This window comes from Myotis davidii, unplaced genomic scaffold (genome assembly GCF_000327345.1).
Source record: "Myotis davidii unplaced genomic scaffold, ASM32734v1 scaffold74, whole genome shotgun sequence".
Classification (NCBI taxonomy): Eukaryota; Metazoa; Chordata; class Mammalia; order Chiroptera; family Vespertilionidae; genus Myotis; species Myotis davidii.
This window is the reverse complement of record NW_006286676.1, coordinates 206,599-212,694: the sequence shown is the minus strand read 5'-3', so window position 1 is coordinate 212,694 and position 6,096 is coordinate 206,599. Positions and strand designations below refer to the sequence as shown.

The window sequence follows — 6,096 nt, the reverse complement described above, 5'->3', positions numbered from 1 at the left end:
CAAACCAGCCAGCCCCACCCATGCACCAGGCCTCTATCCTATATAGTAAAAGGGTAATATGCCTCCCAGTACCGGGTTCAGCGGAGCCACAAGGCCTCCCGGCACCAGGATCAGAGTGACAGGGGCCAGCGCCCAAACCGCCCCCCATGGGCTCTGCTCTGTGTGTGACGGGGTAGAGCCATAACCTCCCCTTTGGCCCTGCCCTGAGTGTGACAGGGTATGGTGCCCCAACCCCCTGCCCTGCCCTGCTCTGTGTGTGACGGGGGCGGTACCCCAACTCCCTTATCGACCCTACCCTGTGAGTGACAGGAAGCATCTCCCCAACCCCCTGATGGACCCTGCTCTGTGCATGACAGGGGGGAACTCCTCAACCCCCTGATCGACCCTGCTCTGTGTGTGACAGTGTATGGACCCCAAAACCCCTGATTGGCCCTGCTCTGTGCATGAAAGGTGTTGGCACTGCAAACTCCCCATCGACCCTGCCTTGAGTGTGACAGGGGGCGGCGTCACAACCTCCCGATCGGCTCTGCTCTCTGCATGATAGGCGGGCAGTGCCCCAACTCTCCAATCAGCCCTGCTTTGAGCCCGACCAGGGGCTGCACCTAGGGATTGGGCCTGCCCTCTGCCACCCAGGTGCAGGCCTAAGCCAGCAGGTCATTATCTCCCAAGGGTTCCCGGACTGCAAGAGGGCACAGGCCGGGCTGAGGGACCCCACTCCCCCGGCCCCCACCCTGAGTGCACAAATTTTTGTGCACCAGGCCTCTAGTCTATACTATAAAAGGGTAATATTCTAATTAGACCAGATGGACCAGACATCTTCTAGGCGGCCTTCCAGATGACCTTCTGGACAAAGCCATGGTGGGGAGGGTGAGGGCTGAGGCAGAGGTGGTTAGTGGTGATCTGGCCAGCAGGGGAGCAGGTAGGGGCATCAAGGAGGCAGGCAGAGGTGGTTAGCAATGATCAGGCCATCAGGGCAGAGTGGTTAGAGGCAATAAGGACAACAGGGGAGCAGTTAGGGTCATCAGGCAGGCAGGCAGAGTGATTAAGGGCAATCAGGCAGGCAGGCAGGTGAGTAGTTAGGAGCCAGCAGTTCCGGCTTGCTAGAGGGATGCCTGATTGCCGCTTTAGGACCAATAGTCAGACATCCCCTGAGGGGTTCCAGATTGGAGAGGGTGCATGCCAGGCTGAAGGATCCCCCCCAGACCCTCATGCACATATTTTGTGCACTGGGCCTCTAGTGCACAAAATACCATTCCATTGTGTGGCTATACGACATTCTGTTCATTGTTGGATGTTTTGGAGAATATTATTCGCTATTTTGAACAATGATGCTGTGAACATATAAGTACATGATTTCATGTGGAAAAACGTTTCCATTGCTCTTGGTTATGTACTTGGTATGGTGGAATTGTGAGGTCATATAGTAAGTCTGACCTTTTGCAGAAGTGACACACCACCTGTTTCAACAGGGAATTTAATGTAAGTAATTGAACCTAGGTGCAAAACGAACAGAACCCTTATGAGTCCTGGGAGTAGAAAATTCAGGTAACAGTGCTCACTACCAGAGGTGTGGGAACAATGGGACGAGGTTAGAATGATGACAACAGAAACTCAAAGGAGGAGCTGTAACCCAGGTACCTGGGTAGGGGCCTCTGCTGGAAGGTGTTGCGGTCTCCCTGGGGCCCTGATTAAGCCAGTTCTGGCCATGTAGGAAAAGCCATAAACTCTATTCAGCTCCTGCTCAGGAAAGCCCTGACACTCTGGTTTTCTAGGGATGACTGTGAGGTGCAGGTGGGGCTGAGGATGCCTGTCTGTGGGCCCTGTGGGTATTTGGCTGTAGTGCTCGGCTATTTTCTAACCTGCTGCCAGTGTCCTGTATTGCCAACTCCTGAGCAACAGCCAGTGTTTGCCTTTTCCTCCAAGGTCTGTCCTTGGTTCCAGTGCCCAGCTTCCCACTGAGAGGATGCTTAGGTGACACTGTAATAGACTTTGCATCATACCTGTGTGGATGTGGGGCCAGCCACTTTCTGGTCACTGAAGGGACTCAAGCTTGGCACTCATGTGATCCTGTGGGGCCAGTGTCGTTATGTTCACTCAGTCTTGAAGGGACATAGTCTCAAGTTCAGTTCCCATTTGCCTGACAACTCTTGTGGTTGTCCCTTCCCTTACATGGTCTCAGTCCCCACATGGGCCCTGACCTCCTCAAAGTAGTCTTGAAGACAGGTGTTCTGATGCTGTCGGGTCCAGGGGCAGAGTTCCATGTTCTTCCTTGGCTGCCCCAGCATGTTCAGGGTTCCCACTGCTTCACTAGAGAAGCCACAGAATTCAGCAAGCCTGTTACACTCATGGTGACATCTTAGTGAGTGAAAGGAGACAGATTAAAGTTTGCAACAGAATAAGTGTACAGTCTTGGAGATGTCAGGCACAAGTGTGCAGGCATCCCTTCTTGAGACACTGATGTCCCAGCAGTGGAGTATGACAACACACAAGAGATTATCAACCAAGGAGCCTTGCCCAAGCTGTTGTCCAGGGTTTTTATGGTGGCCTCTCAGATAGGCATAGAGCATGACTGACTTTAGTGGCTCAGTCTCAGCTCCCCCAGAGGTCAACCTAATACAGTGTGTCCTGAGGTCACGGCCACAGTAACATGGTTAGCATCAACTATCTGGTGTGGTCCAAGGCCTTAGGTAAATAGGTAGAATATTCCAAGGGCTTAAAGGTGACCTGCCACAGGAGGTCAAGGGCCAGACCTTTGTTTGGCCCTTGAAAACAAAGGTGGGGACTGGACCCCTCAGGCCCACTCAAGTGGGCCCTTTTACTATGCACACAGAGGTGGTGGAAGGAAGCATCTAATGACTTCCCTTGTTGTTTCAGTGGCTTGTTGTGGGAATCAAGCCCCATGTTTAAGTCCAATTAAAGCACAGAGGCCTTGTTATCAATACACTGGACTGTTTAATGCCACTCTGCCCCCAGGCTAAGATACCATACACAGCTGCTGCAAGGCCACGACGATCTCACTGTATGTACACTGTGCCCTTCTAGAGCCAAATGACTGATGTCATTGTTGGCTAAAGGCCTCTTTTGTCTAAATAGTAAAATGCATGTTATTGACCAGCCAGTGAGCTAGAGGGGAAAGAGGTGAGAGCTCAGACAGAGCTGAGAGCTGGAACCGCTACAATGTAAGGCTAAGGGCTCATAGCTCAGGTACAGCTACCATGTTAACCAGCCAGTATGCTGGGCAGGGAATACAGATGAAGCTACTGAGCCAGAGAGGCTAGAGAAGCTGCTCAGGCATAGAGTTTAAGTATTGCAATGAAGTGAGGTAGTGAGTCTAGGGGGCAGCATGAGGCTGCTCAGATAATAACTGTGGGTACAGAGATAAACACTGCTTTGTAGAAAAGATATGTATTTACCAGCCAGTGCAGGGCTGGCTATATGGGATTGTTGTGTAGGACTGTCTTGTCTGATGGCTATGTGGCTGCTAGTTTTTGCAATAAAGACTCACTCTTATATACCCACAACCTCTCATGGGTTCTCTGTTAAGAATAGGCATCCAAGAATGTCCAGCCCTAGGCAGAAGGGCTTGGACCTAACACCTGGTAAGTAGTGAGCAGAGGATAAAGGAGGAACTTGGACTAAGTTCCCAACAGTTAGTACCATGGGCAGAGTTTGAGAAGGAACCTTCCCTGAAATAGTTGGGAAGAATTTAGAATATATGGACTCAGAGAAACTCAGAACAGCTGTGCTGAGCAGTACTCTTGCAGGCTCTGGCACTTGGGTTACAGGGCCTAGGGTTTACTGCTGAGGTACATATGTGTGTGTGGCCCAGAGGGTAGGCAGGGGCATGTCTTGCACAGCCCAGGTTGGTGCAAACAGTACTTGACCCTTCACTACTGATTGATTATTAGACCTGGGTGCCCAGCCCCAATGTCCTCCGGGTGGGCTCAGGACACTATACTGGGTTGCATATCTGGCACTTCAGCCAGGCAGGGCACGCTGTGCTCTCTGTTCCTAAAACACATAGATAGGAATGTGCTGGTGCTTCAGCCAGGTGGGGCACATGGTGCTCTCTGTTCCCAGAACACATAGATAGGAAGGTAGTCACTGTACTGATGCTGTACTGTGTCGGGAACAAATTGTGCAAGCAAGCCTTTGTAACTAACTTTGTGGTTTTTGCAAATAAAAACGCTGTAACTCCTGTAGTCAGCACTACAGTTAAGCCTTTGCTTCAGCAGGGTGCTGTAACTGTGGTTGCTGGCCAGCTTAATAAAGGCTCCTAAGTCTTGATCCGAGTCCCTGGTAGTTGTCTCCGCGGGTCGTCCCAGTACAGACACTAACATGGCCCTCTTACTTAGGGCTAGTCCAGGCCCCTCCCAAGGTCCAGAAGTCTGGAGACATGGCAAAGCCAAACAAGCCTGTCAGAGATGGAGCTTGGGTGAACTGAATCCTGCTAAGTCAGTATGCCACATCCTGCTGCTCCAGACTTTCCTCACCCTTGTGCTGTGGCGCAGCAGTGCCCAACTGCCCTGACCCCAGGCTCGGCCCAGCAGCCTGCCTTGCAATCTTTTCTGCTTGCCCCAGGCTCACATTGCATGACTAGAGGATTAGGAGCTTATCCCCAGGTATCGGCACTTCAGAGCCAAAATCCAATCCAAAGAGGAGGGAGCTCAGCCAGGATTGCTAGTCTCAACTTATTCTGGTTGCCATGAAGTTCAGGTTTTTATTGCTGGCACCCAGATCACAATACAACATTTCATCATGTGTGCCCAGAGGACACATAGGTGGACATAGCTGCATCCATGTTCATGCTGCCTTGGTCTTCACTTTGCTTCTCTTGGGCTAAGTGCAGCCTTGCCTGACTCCAATGGGCTTCTCTTTCCCCAGCTCACTTTAGAAAAGTGAGTATTTTTTCATTAATTTTGTTCCAGGTTTGTCCTCCCATTTTGCATTGTAAAGTAATTAAAACCTTAACCAAGGTATATAAAGTTTAAGGATCTACCTGCTTGCCCCTCTGGCAATGCCAGTGCTAACTGGGTGTGTCCTTCTTCCTGGCCTCTGTACATGTGCAGAACATACACACATGAGTAAACAGCCATGCAGACATCTCCCAGGAAAGCCCACAAATTATCTGCACTCCATGGCCTTCTCTTCTAGTGCTAGGGCCCACAGTCCACAGTCTCCTCAGCAGCTCTGCAGAGCAATTTCCTGGCCCGTGGTGGCATGTGGGCCACGAGCCCTTTTTACTCCACAGAATAGGGCCCTGTCCTAGTCCAGGGCCTTTCTGTGCTTGACAGTACCTGCAGTCTCCAGCTTCTGGTGTCCCTGCTGCCTCTGCCCTTGTACTGAGCAGTGGGAAGTCTGTTTCCCCTCTAGTCCTCACCATAGCCCAGTGGGATGGTTCCTTTGGGTCACAGTAGAGATCTCCTCCTTCCCAGCAGGGTTTCCTGCAGGCAGGGGTCTCTTGGGACTTTGATGCATACAGCTTCCCCAGGATGGCTCTACCCATGAAATGGGGACCAAACTTTGTCTGTGTCATGGGGCACCTGTGTGTGTGGTCTTGTTGGGAAACTCAGAGACTTCCCCAGGAGCACACATGGTGAGTAGGGTAGGTCAGCCAAGGATGTGGCCTGGGTCTCCTGCCTGCTGAAGTGGGAGGTGGGTCACCCCTGCTGCCCTTATCCTGGGGCTTCCTGAGACACAGCCACACCTGGGAACCCCTATGTGTTCTTGAGGGTCATGGGGCTAGAATTCATCCAGCAGGAAGTGAACTATGGCCCCATGTAGCCTGGCACCTCCTACTTAAAGGGAGACTTGTTAAGGGTCTCTCAGGTTTTATTCAAGCTCCTGGGCCGTTCATACCAGTAAATGTCTTGTAATTTTACAGATGCCGGTGGCATTGACAGCAGGCTCATGGTGGGAACCCAAATATTCCTCCATGACATCAAGAAAGATCAGTTTGGCTTGGTCAGAACTGCCCTGCACCCAGTCTCAGCCCAAAGAGGCTGCAGAGCACTGTCCAGTGTGGAGGTACCAAGTGAGACTGCGAGGCCGTTAGCCTGCAGGTAAAGCTGGATGTACTGCGGTGCTTCAAGGCTG

General features: G+C 51.6%; 1 protein-coding gene across 1 annotated transcript in view; it reads left to right on the top strand.

Annotated features, from left to right (window-relative positions):
* The window catches only part of LOC102774259 (histone-lysine N-methyltransferase PRDM9-like), a 28,771-nt gene that overhangs the window by 20,877 nt on the left and 1,798 nt on the right, over nucleotides 1-6,096 (top strand).